We start from the raw sequence: 15,470 nt of genomic DNA, 5'->3' as shown, positions 1-15,470 counted from the left end.
CAAGAATATAGAGAATGCAAAAACTAGAAAGTTCACTAAACACGAATATTTGCAAGAAAGGCTGCTCTTGTGTCCCTCTTCCTCCAAAACAGAGGAAAGGTGTGGCACAGAAATGAAATATTCACCATGTTCTGACTGGCAACATATTCACCCAGATGCCCTGAAGATGCAGACACAGAGGACTCGGGCATGTGCAGAGTCAAGGCACAGAGACAAGATGACAGGTTGACAAGATGAGCATTTGGGGGAAAAGGAACTGGTGACAAAAGCCATGTGTGTGAGATCAAGCAAGCACTCGGTGGCAGGAGCAGAAAGCCCATCTCTTTAGTCTTTCTGTAAGCGCAGTCAGTCTATTTACACTTCTGCACACGGGTAAATTCCTCCGGCAGCTTTGGGGCAGGAGGAGAAGGATGGGAGCCCGCAGTTTCCAGCCCGCTCCTCCCTTTGCTCGTGGGCAGCAGGTATCTTTCCGAGGAAAGCTCTGATCTCCAAGCTGAACTCACCACCGAGCGCAGGGCTCCGGGTGCCGCCGAATCCCACCCGGCTGCTGACAGAGCTACACGAGGGGGGACTGAGGAGCTGTGACTCTGTCAGGGCACATGGAGCCCAAACCCCCGATTTCCGTCCGCAAGGCGATCCGCCGGGTTCCTGTTGCTGAACTCCAGTGATGCCGAGACGGCATCCATCGCCGGCTCAGCGCCGGGAACCCATCCCCGCCGGGCACGGCAGCCCTCGCACAGCCGCAGGAGCCTCTATAAGCCACCAGCCGAACAAAGGATCGCGGACAAAGAGCCTTGTCCCACGTCTTCCCCTCCACCAGGTAGATTATTTACGATGGAAAACCAAACCAACCAAAGCCAAGCCCCGCCGTTCCTCCCTTGCTTCCTCGGACCTCGGACGGATGTCCCCGGCGCACCCGGGGCAGAGGCTTTGTTCGCCAGCGGGGACCCGGCAGAACCGGGGGGAACACCCGGACAAAGAGGGAGAAGCGTCTGGAGACGAAAGGGACAGGGAAGGAGCCCCGTCTCTTTCAGCTGCGGGGTCCCTGCCGAGCCGGGCGGCAAGGGGGGACCCCACCGCCCCCACCCGTCAGACGTGCGAAAGGGACCGGAGGCGGGGGAGTGGATGGGGGTGGTGGTGGCACAAACTCCCTTAAAAGTAGCCCAAAAAACGGGGACGGTTGCGAGCAGCTCCGCCGGCTTCAGCCCAGGCTCTGCGTGCCCGAAAGGGACCCCCTTCCCATCCCCGCGGGGCCCCGCCGCCCCTGTCCATCCTCGCGGCCCGGGAGGGCTTCCCTCACCCCGCGGGACGGCGCTTCCCCCGCACTCACCGCCGCCTCCCGCCGCCGCTGCCCGCGCATCCCGGTCCCCGCCGCCCGCCCGGCTGCAGGAGCGCCGCCGCCCCCGGGAGCCGCCCCCCGCCGCAGCGCCCGCCCCCCGGCGGGGCCGGGGCACCCCCGCGGGCGGAATGGTTCGCTCCCCTCAGGCCGGGGTCGCGGGAGCGGGGCGGGCAAAGGGCAGCCGGGACGGGGGGGGAGGGACGGAGCAGGGGGTGGGCGGGCGAGAACGGGAAACGGGCACGGGGATATCCCCGGAGGGGCCGCCGTGGAGCTCTTCACGATCCATAAATATGAGTCGCCAAGTAATTTCCTGCCCGCGAGATTAGCTCGGCAAACAGGGCGGCGCTGGCAGGGCGCGGGCCCCGTTTGCCGTGCCTGGGGCTGGGGTGCGCTTTACCTGCGCCAGCCTGCCACCTCATCTTCCTCCTCCTCCTCATCCCCGGGAAAGCCGCGTGTCGGAGGGGGCTGCTCTCCGCCCTCCCGGTCCCGGAGCGGAGCTGGGTTGCCTCCTTTCCCTGGCTGGGGCGCCCCTGCCACTCACCCAGCCCAGGGTCACACCCTGCTGCTGCCTCTGCCTGAGGTGTCCCGAAATTCAAGATTTTCTCTTATCTTAGAAAAATACAGCCACGAAAGTATGCGTGTAATACATAGATACCCTCGTGTGTATGCACACACACGGTGCTCCCAAAAGACCCCGTCCATTCCCCACGCATCACCGAAGGATGCAGCTGCCACCAGCAGCATTTTGCTGTTCCCAAAGCAGGGAACGGGGCTGGTGGGCCCGGCTGGCCCCTACCGGAGGGCTTTTCACACCAAAGCAACCCTACAGACCAGCCCCAGCTCGGCAAAGCGTGTTCGCCAGAGCAGCCCGTCCCGCCCGCCCCGTGTTTGGCCGCGGCCGGAGGCGGCAGCCCGGACCCCTCAGGGCTCCTGCCTCAGGGGCCTGCTCGGTGACAGAGGCAGCGAGGCCACCAGCGCGGCTGGAGCTGCTACAAGGGGGGAAAAAATGGGACAAAGCCTTCGGGGAGGGGTCGTCCCTCGCTGGGGATCACGGTGCTGGCAGCCCAGGGCGTATAACCAAGCTTCGCTTTCGGATCCCCTGTGCAGTGTCAGGCTCGGTAAGGAAAACCCGGCGGTGAGAGATGCGAGCCAGCCTGGAGGGCTCAGGGCAGGGAGCCAGAGTTTCCTGCATAGCGATCTTGTTTCGTGCTGTGTGGCCTCGTCACTCTACCTTTCCCCATTTGTTTCCCAAAGAGGAAATTAGGGAATAGCAGCACTTAGCTATTAGTGCGGGGGTCCTGTGAGATGGGTCCGAGCTCACCCAGCGCCCGGGCAGGTAAAGCCCTGCCGTCACTGCTCCCCTGTGCCATGAGGAAACGGAGTTTGCTGCGATAAACTTCCTGCCTGACGTGTTCCAGGGGGTCTTTTACTGGGCTAGAACCGTAACTTCACTACAATATAAACTTTGTAATACCTCATTAATGTGTATAGAGCGCCCTTGACTGTCCTGGTGTCTACTTTAGCTCACTATAAAAATACAAGCTTTGAGACCAGTTACTCTAAAAGGCCACAACCTAGATTGTCTCTTCTGTGATACCTCCACAAACATCCCAGTGTTTAGTTTTCCACTAGCATTGAACCTGACCCTTCTCTTTAGTTCACTGAGCAAGCAAAGAGAAGTACACACACTTAAAAAATAAAGGCATATGCATGTAATAAATGCAGAGTTAAGGACATGCTCACAGTTGGTGGAACTGAAAATTACTTTTAATCCTGCCACAGCAAGAACCAAAAGCAGCCAGCCTTTCCTTCATCTCACATGATCTTCCTTTTCCTTTTAAGTGGGAAAAACTGTAAGTAATAGTCTGCAAAAATCTCCCTAGGGAATGTGAAGCCTAGGAGTACGGAAAGCTTCAACTTTGCTCTTGCGGTCAAACTGTTGCTCTCAAGGACTTGTGATATGTCAGCTGAAATGTTCCTTCACTCAGTTCCTACCTAGTAGGTGAGGAGGCAGCAAAACTGGGTAAGGCCGACCATATGCTTCCCCTGATACCTATATGCTAGGAAAACTTTGTCCAAACCAATGTCTTCTCTTTCTTTTCAGCAAAAGAAATAAAAATACAAGAGAATAGAAAATAGAATAAAAATACAGAATAGGACTTATTTCTAAAATAAGTACTCAAAACCAACCATAGCTGAGGCTCTAAAATAGCTTGGTAAGTTGTAATGCTTAACAGGCAAGAGTGTGGCAATATAAAGCAACAAGAAAAACCCCATCTTACATTTTATGAGTAGGAAATAGTTCAAAATTAGGAAACAAGTGAACCTCTGTAAACTAAAGAGCTGAAAAGTTTTACTGGAGCAAAAGAAGCAATGCTACTATTAAAAAAAAAAAAAGTCAGGAAAAAGTATATGGAAACCTTCATGAGAGCTACAAGATGGTTTCAACAGTCCATCTAGCTAGCATTAACAGTTTTCATGGCAATTGCACTTCAAGATCAACTGCATATCACAGAGGCTTTTAAAATTCTCCACCCCTCAGTATGCAAGTATGCCTGATAAAAGTTTGGTCTCCATGGTAATTCATATAAGTAGAAATCAAATTTTGGAATGTTTACAAAAAGCATGCTTTAATCAGGAGCATTGAAAATGGTAATCAAATGCCATTTTGTTGCCATGCTTCTATAAGATAAGAGAGATCACTTCAGCTGCTTCAGAACTAAAGTATCCTCTGAGCAGGCACCTGCAGCCACCACCTTACCCTGGTCCCTTAGCTTCACAGATTTTATCCACATCAGGTGTGGACATGACTGCATTTCTGTCACATGAGCCAGAGCCCACAGCTGGGAGTTGGTTCTGGCTTTATGTTACCTGCAGGAGGAGAGGCAATTCCCAGCCTGACAAAATCGATTGAGATAAAGCTTCCCATTGATGGCTGAGTGCTGTTACACCCAGCCTTTTCTTTGGTGCAAACTTTTGGCAAAACTGTTCTGGTGCCTTCCATTTTGTGCCTTACCTACTCATTTGGATTCACAATCTATGATTTGTTGCATTCTTTGGTGGGGTGATGCAATTATTTATGAGAACTAGATCAAGAAAATGATCCAGGTTAAACCTCTTCCCAGCACCTCTACCTCTTTTCAAAAATGTCCAAAAAGTACTTGCATTAGAGTGATTGATGAGAAGAGAAACAAATAGATCTGAGCAGCTCTGCTTGAGACTGAACTTCTGTTTTTTGGACCAGCATCACCAACACACCAATTGATTAAGTTGCATCCTTTTGAACAAACCTGTCACAACAAGGGAAGTCATAAGGATTCAGTGCTTTCAAGCATGTAACCAGAGCATTTTGAACCACTCGTTTATAGCTTGAAAACCAGAACTTCGGGTGAAACTTCAAAGCAAGCAGTGATTCCTCTGCTGTAACTTCCTCAAAGACATTTTGAGGCAGCGTAGCAGGCTGGATTCTAGGTTATGAAAGAATCTTGATTTTTAAAGCTTCCCCTTTTTAAGGGAATCTCTGCAAAATCAAAAGGCAACTTGGAGGATGACTGCATTTATCAGTACCATTCTGGTGAAAAAAAAATCACGCCCTGTAATTGCACCGATCATCCTAGTTAAAAATCTAAAAATCTCTTATGCAGCACACAGTAGAAATATATATCAGTAATAAAAGAAGTTTGGGCTCAACCAGTGGAGTGTTCTTGTGACTCGTCCTGAAACTTTCTTGGACTGTCACACAAGAGCTATCAAGAAGAAACTGCCTGGGGAAAATAAGTTACATGAGTAATCAAATCTCATGCTTCAGGGCACAAGTCAATTGCTGGAAGGGTCAAGAAAGGAATTTCCTTACTCTCTTCCCTTGCAGAGTTGTACACAATTAACTGGGCTGTAATTGCAAGGCAAAAAAAGCGATTATATTTTGCATTTTTCTGAATAATCAGGCACTGGCTGCTTTTACAGCTGGGTTCAGAGCTTAAGGGACAGGTCTGGTAGGTGGGTTTTGTTGCACTCATGCAAGTTTTTTGCCTAGATTTATAGCATATTTGGGAGGTTTGCTCTTCCTTTATGCCAACTGCCCATCTCACAGCATAACTGTGTTGCAGAACTACCATTAAAGGGAGATTAATTTAGGCAGTTAATTTTCTGTTACTAATAAGTAGTTACCTTTAAAAGTCCCTCTGTCTGTAATTGCACAACTCATAATGACTCATTTAAGTAGCAGCAGTGTTGTATCCATAATGGCCTAAAGATATAAACAAGACAAGATTTGTCAGAGATGTAACCATTTTTGTTAAGCAACTGGACTATTTAATGCAACAGAAGAGCACGCTATTTCTTCATTAAATAGGGTATTTTAGTAATCAAAATGATTTTTGCTACCACAGTACGGACATTCCTTCAAGTCACAAAAGCACTCCCCTATTAGCTTGTGTATGGTCCTCTGTCTTCACTGCTGATTAATTGCTTCCCTTTTCTAGAATCTGCATGTGCCCTGGTCAGTGGGGGTGGCTTAGAGCTTCATCAGCCAGCTCTGCTACTGCTGCTAAGCTCTCTAGTAGTGTTTTTTCCTGTACACAAGTACGTTTTTGATATATGAGCTGTGAGAAAACATGTTGAAAACTGCGAGCACTCGCAAAACCTTGGTCAGTGCTCCTCATAGATGCCAAAGCAGTAGGGAATCAGTTGGGACAAGACATGTTGCAAATTCTGTAGCCACACTGGTTTACAATTATAGTCACAGTTTAGGACAGCTAATTGTTTTGTACTCAGTGGTTGGATACATGGATACCTTCATTCCATAGTTGCCCCTTCTGGAATTATCTTTTACCCAGTAAGCAACAAGCTGACTCATGAGTCCTTACATGCACTGGAGTTTGGGACCCTATGATTTCCTTCTGATGCCAAGCCAGGGAAGTTTTCTATTCTCATTTGGTCCCTCTCAAATCTGGATGCATATATAACAATACTGTGGGTCATGTCAGTAAGACAGTACTTCCTTCAGTGGGAAGTGAGAAGAAATCAAAAGCAATTTAAACTATTTTCCCAAGGTTACACAAGAAATCTCAGTGGGGGCATGGTATGGAACAGAAGAACCAAAGTTACTGCCTTAATTTCACAGTTAATCTGTGTAAAGATGGAGCTCTCTGTGTTGAAATAAATTCTCACTTGTTTTCTTCCTCCTGAAAAAAAAGTATTCTTTCCCTTCAATTAATTAAATTCAAATTAAATTAATTAGTATGGAGTCAAAAGAGGTAAAACAATGTATTTGTACCAAGATGGTACAAGATGGTTGCCAAAACTTCGTTCATTCTCTTTGGAGTCATTTGGGCATTTCTAAAGGAAAAAGCTTTGCCTAACAAAGTTTATATAAAATATATTCTCACAACTTATTCATGAAGCTGGTTTTGCAGACAAGTTTTTATATGTGCATCCAGATGGGTTGTAGAGGTTTTCTTTTCAGCAGATGGCCCCCAAATGTGGAATTATCTCCCATTAGCAGCACAAAGGATGACACAATATTGCTACTACTTTCTCACAGTAATAGGGGCAGAATAAGATGCAGAGATATATTTTAGCCTCAGATTTCTGAGGTTTTTCTCCTAACAGAGGCATTATTAAAAACATTTGAAAAATGTAAATTATAACAATTCTCTCCCTTGGCCCTTACTTAAGATTGCATAAATGCTTAGACAAAATATACTAAATGCAAAGACAAACATCCTGAAGATGTGCTAATAAGCAAGGCCCTTGATGCTGTCTCCCATAGCACACTCCTGGAAAAGCTGTCAGCCCTCAGCTTGGACAGGAGCACTCTGGGCTGGGTTAGGAACTGGCTGGATGGCCCAGAGAGTGGTGGTGAATGGTGCTGCATCCAGCTGGTGACAGTCACCAGTGGTGTCCCTCAGGGGGCTGTGCTGGGGCCAGTCCTGTTCAATTTTTATTGGTGACATGGATAAGGGAATTGAGTCCTTCATTAGTGAATTTGCAGACAATACTAAGCTGGGAGCGTGTGTTGATCTGTTGGAAGGTAGGAGGGCTCTGCAGAGAGACCTGGAATGGTTGGATGGATGGGCAGAGTCCAACAAGATGAAGCTTAATAGATCCAAGTGCTGGGTCCTGCATTTTGGCCACAGTAACCCCTTGCAGCACTACAGGCTGGGGATGGTGTGGCTGGACAGTGCCCAGGCAGAAAGGGACCTGGGGGTTCTGGTGACAGCAGCTGGACATGAGCCAGCAGTGTGTCCTGGTGGCCAAGAAGGCCAATGGCCCCTGGCCTGGATCAGGAATAGTGTGGCCAGCAGGAGCAGGGAGCTCATTCTTCCCCTGTGCTCAGCACTGGTGAGGCCACACCTGGAGTGCTGTGTCCAGTTCTGGCCCCTCAGTTTGGGAAGGATGTTGGGACACTTGAACGTGTCCAGAGGAGGCAACGAGGTGAGGGGCTGGGAACACAAACCCTGTGAGGAACAACTGAGGGAGCTGGGGTTGTTTATCCTGGAGAAAAGGAGACTCAGGGGTGACCTTATCACTCTCTACAACTTCCTGAAAGGTGGCTGTAGGCAGGTGGGACTTGGTCTCTCTCCAGGCAGCAGCTGACAGAACAAGAGGGCACAGTCTTAACTGTGCTAAGGGATATATAGATTGGATATTAGGAAAAAGTTTTTTATGGAAAGAGTGATAAAATACTGGAATGGTCTGCCTGGGCAGGTGGTGGAGTCACCATCCCTGGATATGTTTAAAAAAAGACTGGATGTGGCACTTGGTGCCATGGTTTAGTTGAGGTGTTAGGGCTGGGCTGGACTTGATGATCTTGAAGGTCTCTTCCAACCTAGTAATTCTGTGGTTCTGTGATTTAAGTGGCACATGCACTGCAATAAGACCCAAGGTAAAACCAACCTAAAATGAAACAGAAGTCAAACAACAGCCCACCACCTAGCTTTCCTACTGCACTTGTACCCCCTTCAACAAAATCCTAAAATTATAACAGGATAGCGGAGAATATCACAGAATGCAATACGTTCATCTCCCAACAGAATATGCAAGGGAAAGGGGAAGATAGTCCAGCATTTCCCCACAGATTTTTAATGGATGGGTGCTGTACAAATCTGGCTCCTGGGGCCAGGATATATATGCCCTGTGCCAGATTAATGTGTATCCTGTTATTCCCTCCTTATGTCAGCCCCAGTTTGGGTTACCCAGGGCAATAATGGGAGACTGTGCCCAGCCATGCTCCAGGTGTTCCCTGTGCCTGCTGCTGGATGTGCCACCTGCCTTACAGGGTCTGTCACAGGCCAGTAACAGGACTGGGTTCCAGCAGGCTGGGCAGGGGATGAAACTGTGGGAGGGCTCTGGATCACCTTGTCCTTTGTGCAGGCTGCAAGCTGCTGGAAGAGCTTCTGGCACCGAGCTCAGTGTAAAGAAAGTAAAGCATTTGGGTACTTCAGAGCTCTGCATCTCTCCATCTGCCCAGCCTGTGGTCAGTGGGAACTCTGCTCTTTAACCAGAAGCTAAAGCTTTACAGGGCAGCACCCCAGCTAATGGTACAAGGTAAACTGAAAAGCAAATAAACACAGATATTTTGGGAATATGAGTAGTTTTAAAATGCTGTTTTACAGGAGCTGAGCCATGTAAAGTCTGCTGTCTTATGCACATGTCCTTGTCTATGCTGCTCCCCACAGAGTGCCTGTCCCTGTCCTGCCACGCTGCTCCTGGAGCTTTGGTGCCCCTTTTCCACAGAGCTCCATATGTGCTCTGTGCTCTTGCACTACTGTGGCCATGACACCACACACTTCCCATGAAAATCCCACTGACTGATGTAGGATTAGGCCCACAGGAAGCAATAAAATATGCTTGCTGATCCCAGAGTATCACAGGAAATTAACATATGACAATCTTTAACACATTGTTTTAATAAATTTTAATTTTGTACTATAGTTTAAAGACCACTGTAAAATCAGAGATAGAAAGCTGGGGGTAGTCTGGCTTCTTTGTCATAATGCCTTGTTTACATATTCCTTTTTTTTTTTCTTCTTTGTACTACTGAAACCTTAAAGCACTCAAGGGGAGGCATCTCAGTGATGGTAAGCAACACCCTTCTTTTTGGTTGCATGATCCTCAGACCATCCTGTAAAGTAGAAACCCATTCTAAACAGAAAGAGAAATGCACTATTTCAGTGATACACTTTGCTAACAGGACATAAATTACTAAGCAATATGAGATGGGAACATGAAAGTAGCCCATAGGAGCCAGGCGATTAATGCATCGAGAGGAGGTATGACAGCAGACCCTCCTTAGACTTAGAAACAGTTTGTCATTAATGCATTTTTTAAAACTTCAGAATTTTAATGGGAGAAAAGTGTTTCTTTTTGCCTCCAATCTCCTCTTTAGTTAACGGAGGCTTCGGGTTCCCCCTCCCCCTTCATTTCTGGAGAGGCTGCCAAGTTTTCCCAGAGCTAAAAGCAACAACTTTCTGTTAAACGTTACTTCATGCTTCTGGTATTAATCTAATAGGAGGCTGGATGGGGAGGAGGGGGAAGCAGCAATGAAAGCTGATTTCCTGCCATCCATGAAATCCATAGAAAATTCAGATCTAACGCTAATTTTAACAGCTGGATGACTGCTTTGGCTTTTACTTGCCATAGGAACACACAACTGCATAGAGTTTTATTGATTATAAAAAGAAAAGAAAATCAGGCAAAAGGCAAAATTTAAAGGAGGCTTCAATTTGTAAATAATCTGATTAAACCATCTTTTTCCATTATGCTAGAAATATCAACAAATTTTGCAAATTGTTTTTCATTTCTGTTAACATTTCTAATAAGAATGTTCATGGAAGGAGAAAATACCCAAGGAAATTGTCTTGCTAATAAGCACTTCAACAAATATTTACTTGGGAAGTGCTCCAGCAACCACTTTGAAAAGGGCATTAATGGGTTTGAGAATCACACAATAGGGACATTTAAATAAATCTCCTTTATGGAGGTGAAAAAAATCATAACAAAAGCAGTAGACTGTGAACACTCAAAATGTAAGTCAGAAAACTGTCCTATAGCAATTCCTGTCCATAGACAACATACAGAACAGAACTGTTAGCAGCACATCTGTCAGGTTTGACTATTCTGTTAATAATTGTTTGGAGGATGATGGCCACAAATGTAATCCTTTATCTCGATTATTTAAAATAATAGCTGTTTTCTTCTTTCAGTGCTTGTTGCTCAGCCTTTGCTCCACCTGTTTCTTACACGCCATATGGCTCAAATCACGACATATTGCAGAAGATTTCTTTTACATTGATGCAAAGAAAGCTTAATACAGTACACATGCTGAAACTGCATGCTGTTTTGCAGATGAAGCAGTGCTATAACTTGTGTGTGTATACAAGGAAGGACCCTTGCCACAGATTATATTGATTATAAAGCTTTACCTGCCTGCTGATGCATGCAATCAACAGGACATGGCAGCTGGTTTTTATGTCCCTAGCTGCAGCCAGCTGTTAGGCTGAAAGTGTTAATCACCCTTTTCATCGGTCCCAGACTTGCATTAAGCAAACTAGAAGACTCTCAGGAGCAGCGATGCCTGAGAAATCCCAGAAGCTAACACCCAAAACATGAAGTAGAAGTTATGCTGTGTGAGCAGTGAGGCTTCTCGAGGGGCAGATAAGCACAGGGCTGGAACATTTGATAGTTTCAAGTACTGATGGGCAGGAGAGACGAGGAATGGAAGCCTGGAAAACGAGAGAATGAGAAAAGTTCCTGTGGATATCACATTAGAAAGAACTTTTAAAAGATGAAGCTGCTTAGAGTGTTGAAAAGGCAGAGACCTCTAAGAAGAAAATTGTTTCCAGTTTCTTTAGTCTGTGTTCCTAAACCCCAGGACATTATGCATAGTTTTTAAGTCAACAGGACTATTGCCATTGCTCTCTCTGTACTCCAAAAATTCCAGCTGGTATCAGGTTTTCCTTGTAATGGAAACAAGCTGGCAGAACTTCAAAGTCTTGATAACAGTTTATACAGAGAAAGGACAGCAATAGTTAGTTATCGTTCCCTATTAAAAATGTTGTTTTCACCTCTCTATTTTTTTATAGAAGTTGGATAGAATTTGGTAATGAAATGGTGCCACTTATATCTGGTCAAAGCTCAGGAAGAGAATGTCAAAATGTAGCTGTACTGGAATTTGTTTGGGAAACGTTATCTGAGAGCTCAGCTTTTGTTTAATATGCCATGACCAGGGGCTATGAGCATTATGAAATCCTTGATCTCAGTTGGACAGCTTTTAAATGGCTAAGAAACTGAAATGGAAGTTTGAAAAATAGGGATATATGAGTATCCTAGTTCTCTACTGGAAGGCACAGAAATCATGCAATCCTGATAAACACTAGACAGTATGAAAATAGTATGAACCCTCCAAAGAACATAGGAAACCGAGTGAAAAAACGTTGAGTAAGTAAAAATAACACTTGAAAATAAATTTGTCTTTGATTAACAAATCCAGTTCAAACAATTCCATCGGAGTCTTAATCTTTTCTTTTCTAAGTTTTTACCACAGTGAGATTGTTGTTTCAGTTTCAAAGCTGTCCTAACTCTCCATTTTTACTTATCTGCAAAAAATGTTTCTCTTTTAAAAAAGTACTACAGTCTCTCATTTATTTTCTTCCTCCTTTCCTTCTTCCCTGACGATATGCAACAGCAGAAATGGTCTTTGTTAGCTTTTTCTGGGCTGGCAAGAAGCCCAAAGATCCAGCTGACAAAAACCTCAAGTCAGCAATTCCAGAGTGAAGAATGTCCTTTTCAGAGCCCCCATTTCACAGGCTCCCTGTCACGGAGCATCTCAGCAGCACCACACAGAAGAGCCTTGCATTGCCCTTCCTTCCAAGGTGAATTATCTTTGCTCTGTACCTTGTGCTTTGGTGCTCAGCTCTCCTCACCCACACATCACTGCCTGGCATTTGTGTGCTGAGCTCTGGGGAAGGCTGATGGGACAGCATCAGTCCAATATAAAACTCCCATCAGCGGGTTCAAGGAGCGACTGCAAGGCTCAGTGGGCCAGCTTGTCCCTCCCAGCCCTCATTACATCTGAAACAGAGCATCCTGAACTCAGAGGGAAGCAGAATGAGAGGCTTTGTGAGCCTAGACACAGTATGGTCAGCACAAGGTCCCCAAGTTAAAAACACGTGTGCTGCTGTAATCCTCACCCACTGCTGGATCACTGAGTTTGCACCAAAATTTCTAACTCAAAAGAGTCAAAAGCTTCACAAAAGTTGCTGGTTCACAGTGGGCAGCGCTCAGAAAAACAAGTGTTGTGAACAAACTTAGAGTCTGTCTCATGCTTTAGTTAAATAACATGAATTTTGATTTAGTTTTTTTTTCCCCAAAGGAATTCAATTATTTTTAAGGAAACAAAGAATACAGTAAATGAAGACTTCACTGGGCTGCACAGTGATCTGAACTACAGCTTTGCAGCACGGAAGTGGTTCATCCTGCAATCACAGTACTTAATTTAATATCAAAATAGGCACTCATTTCTCATGCAGTTTTCTTTCCTGAGCCTTTCTTTAGTGGACACAACAAGTGAACACTGTGCTTTTTGTTCTTTCTCCTCCCCTTTCCTCAGTGGTTCTTTAGTATTTACCTCCTCTCATTTTGGATTTCCTGTCTGTACCCTAGGGAAAGGATTTTCCTGTGAGAAACAAATGTCACATTTCTGATCTGTTTGGATGACAATAGTTCAAGCCTATCCTCCATGTGAAGCACAGCTCTCATCTACCTGCTACCAGAAGAGTACTGCTCTCAGATTATTATTTTTCCTGAACCATTTCATTTGGAACTAGCTTTATAGAATCAATTTTCTGGTCCCTAGCAGAGCTGCTACTTCCATTTTTTAAATTAAGGTGGATGCAACTGTTTTGGGTAAGTGAAAACCTAAACTGGATTAAATCTCAATATTCAAACCACACATCATTTTGAAAACATACCTACTTTCTATAGGGTCCTGTGTAGCACATATGTTTTGGTTACTGCATTTGATGTTTTGCTCTGAGAGGGGCAAAAAAGCAAGTGAGAATACTCTGTATTTCTTCTGAATAGATACAGAGAGCAGGGCACAGTGACTCTGGTAGAAGCATCCAGATATGGTGATATTAAACACACACAGCTGTTTCTGAAATTACAGAAGGTGGTTTTGCACAAGGGAAGGAATATTCCTGGCAACTCACACCTAATTATTCATGGAAATAAAAGTCACCAGCAGGACAAGAGGAGGAAAAAAAGCTCTGCATTTGAGCAGCAAAAGTCCCAGAAGGTGTGTCTGCTCAAACAATTGAGACCCAAAACTTTCTTCCTCTCAAACACAGATCAGAGCTTTTGGTTTTTTCCAGTGATCAGAGAGACCAAAAAGCCTTTGGCCTCTGGATCACGTCCAAGGCTGCTGAGCCTCGGGTGACTTGCTGACAGGCTTTGGAAGTGCTTGGGAAGAGAGGTGCCACCTCTCTTCTCTGGCTCTGGAGAGGGAAGAAGACACACCACAATTGTGAAGATGGAAAAGTAGTTTTTGGAAGCTCCCTGGGGATTATGTTTATGTACATGAATGATGAAGTGCAAGGTATGAGTCCTGTGCTGAGCGTGTGTCATACCAGCAAAGTGCAAAAGTAGGGCTGAGGAATGGGGTAGGATATATTGCTTAGTGCATTTTCATTCAGAGGTCTTCAGGGTGTTTGGTGCTTAGGCTGTCATAGCTTAGAAAATGCCATAGATTTCTTTGCTATCCTCTTGTGGTATGCGATAAGAGCTTGCAGTGGCCCAACTGTGGCAAACAACAATCTGTGTCTTTGAGAGGCTGTGCTGTGTAACTTCAAGCTGTTACAGAGCACTGGGGAGGGTTTTGTGGCTTGTGGTGTATGCAGAATGGGTGATTTGTAGACCTTCTGGGTCTGCAGACCCTGTGCTTGTGAGGTATTGGATTGGATGACCATGGTGGCTTATTCCATGTACAGTGTGTGATACCACACACTGCTCACTGTTTTAAGAGAAACAATTGCCTTTGTTGTATTCTCACATTGAAAATTGACTAAAAACTTCTTTAAAACACATGAAAGAATGTCTAGATGTTGAGCTGTTGGTAATGCATTATGGAAAGGTCAGAAAAGCCAGTACTCCTGCCAGTGCACCACCACAGAGCTAGCTGGGGTTCAGAAGAATGCAGCAGAATTATGGACAGCCTTGCTTCAGTGTTACCTTGAACCCATTTGCTTTTCATTTGCTGCAATGCAAGTATAAGAAGAATCTAAATTTACACTTAGTGATGGGGCTAATGAAAGGCAGATGCAGACAGTGCTTTAATAAAAGTGAGACTTGGTTACAGGGGAAATTGTGTGGAGCCTGCAGACACTTTCAAACCAGAGGAACTACCTGTGAAAGGCACAGTTTGGAGAGTCTTGGACTTTGTCTCATAAAGTCACAATGTTAGGAATCACTTAAGGTCAGGCATATAAATAGATTGCCAAAAGCATTTTTTTTTTTTTTCAAATAAAGACACGAGGGACAACCTTTCTGTCACAGCAGGCAACACATGCACATGCTAAATCTAGTCAACAAAACAAATATTGTGCAAAAAACCTTCTAGGCAGTGAGGTAGGTGATTAACCAAGGAAAGCTCATTCAAGGGAGAGACTGTGCTAGACACTGTAGTAATCAAAGGGTAAAACTGAACTGTGATCGTGCTGACTGTACAATAAAGAAAAAAGCAAACCTCCAAGTAAGTGCAACTCTCACTTTGCCAAATTCAACTCTGTAGCAAGTAAATATTGCTATGTGGAAAGCTCCAGTAGAATTGGCTTAGGCCAGGTGGGTCTGGTTTGTGTGTTATTCTGACCTGACCTTTTCCTTCTAATTGATGCTAATTTATATTTTCCACACTGGAATCTGGAATTGCATTCCAAATAAAGGGTTCACTTGCTTAACTACAGATAAAAACCGAGATACCTGCTTCTTTGCCACTGCAACAATGAGGAGATCCATCAGAGCATTGCCACGTCCTAACTGGTCAATACTTTTGCATAATTTGTCTGCAGCAGTTGGACAAATGTTGGAATCTGGTACTGCATTTTTCTGATACAAAACCTGATTTCGGAGCAAC

General features: G+C 45.4%; 1 protein-coding gene and 1 long non-coding RNA gene across 6 annotated transcripts in view; both read right to left on the bottom strand.

The window, feature by feature from the left end:
- PHLDB2 (pleckstrin homology like domain family B member 2) overlaps positions 1-1,403 on the bottom strand; it is a 65,859-nt gene extending 64,456 nt beyond the window's left edge. For all 5 annotated transcript variants that reach the window (XM_058846386.1, XM_058846404.1, XM_058846410.1 and 2 more), the window contains exon 1: positions 1,331-1,403. The gene's annotated coding sequence lies outside the window, so the exon portion shown is untranslated. The remainder of the gene's footprint in view (positions 1-1,330) is intronic.
- A 7,942-nt stretch (positions 1,404-9,345) lies between these two features.
- LOC131582870 (uncharacterized) overlaps positions 9,346-15,470 on the bottom strand; it is a 36,743-nt gene continuing 30,618 nt past the window's right edge. Inside the window, exon 4 of the long non-coding RNA XR_009278399.1 lies at positions 9,346-11,064. This is a non-coding gene — a long non-coding RNA (uncharacterized LOC131582870). The remainder of the gene's footprint in view (positions 11,065-15,470) is intronic.

Source organism: Poecile atricapillus, chromosome 1 (assembly GCF_030490865.1).
Source record: "Poecile atricapillus isolate bPoeAtr1 chromosome 1, bPoeAtr1.hap1, whole genome shotgun sequence".
Lineage (NCBI taxonomy): Eukaryota > Metazoa > Chordata > Aves > Passeriformes > Paridae > Poecile > Poecile atricapillus.
Note: the sequence above shows the minus strand (reverse complement) of the source record. Positions and strands in the feature narration are given on the sequence as shown.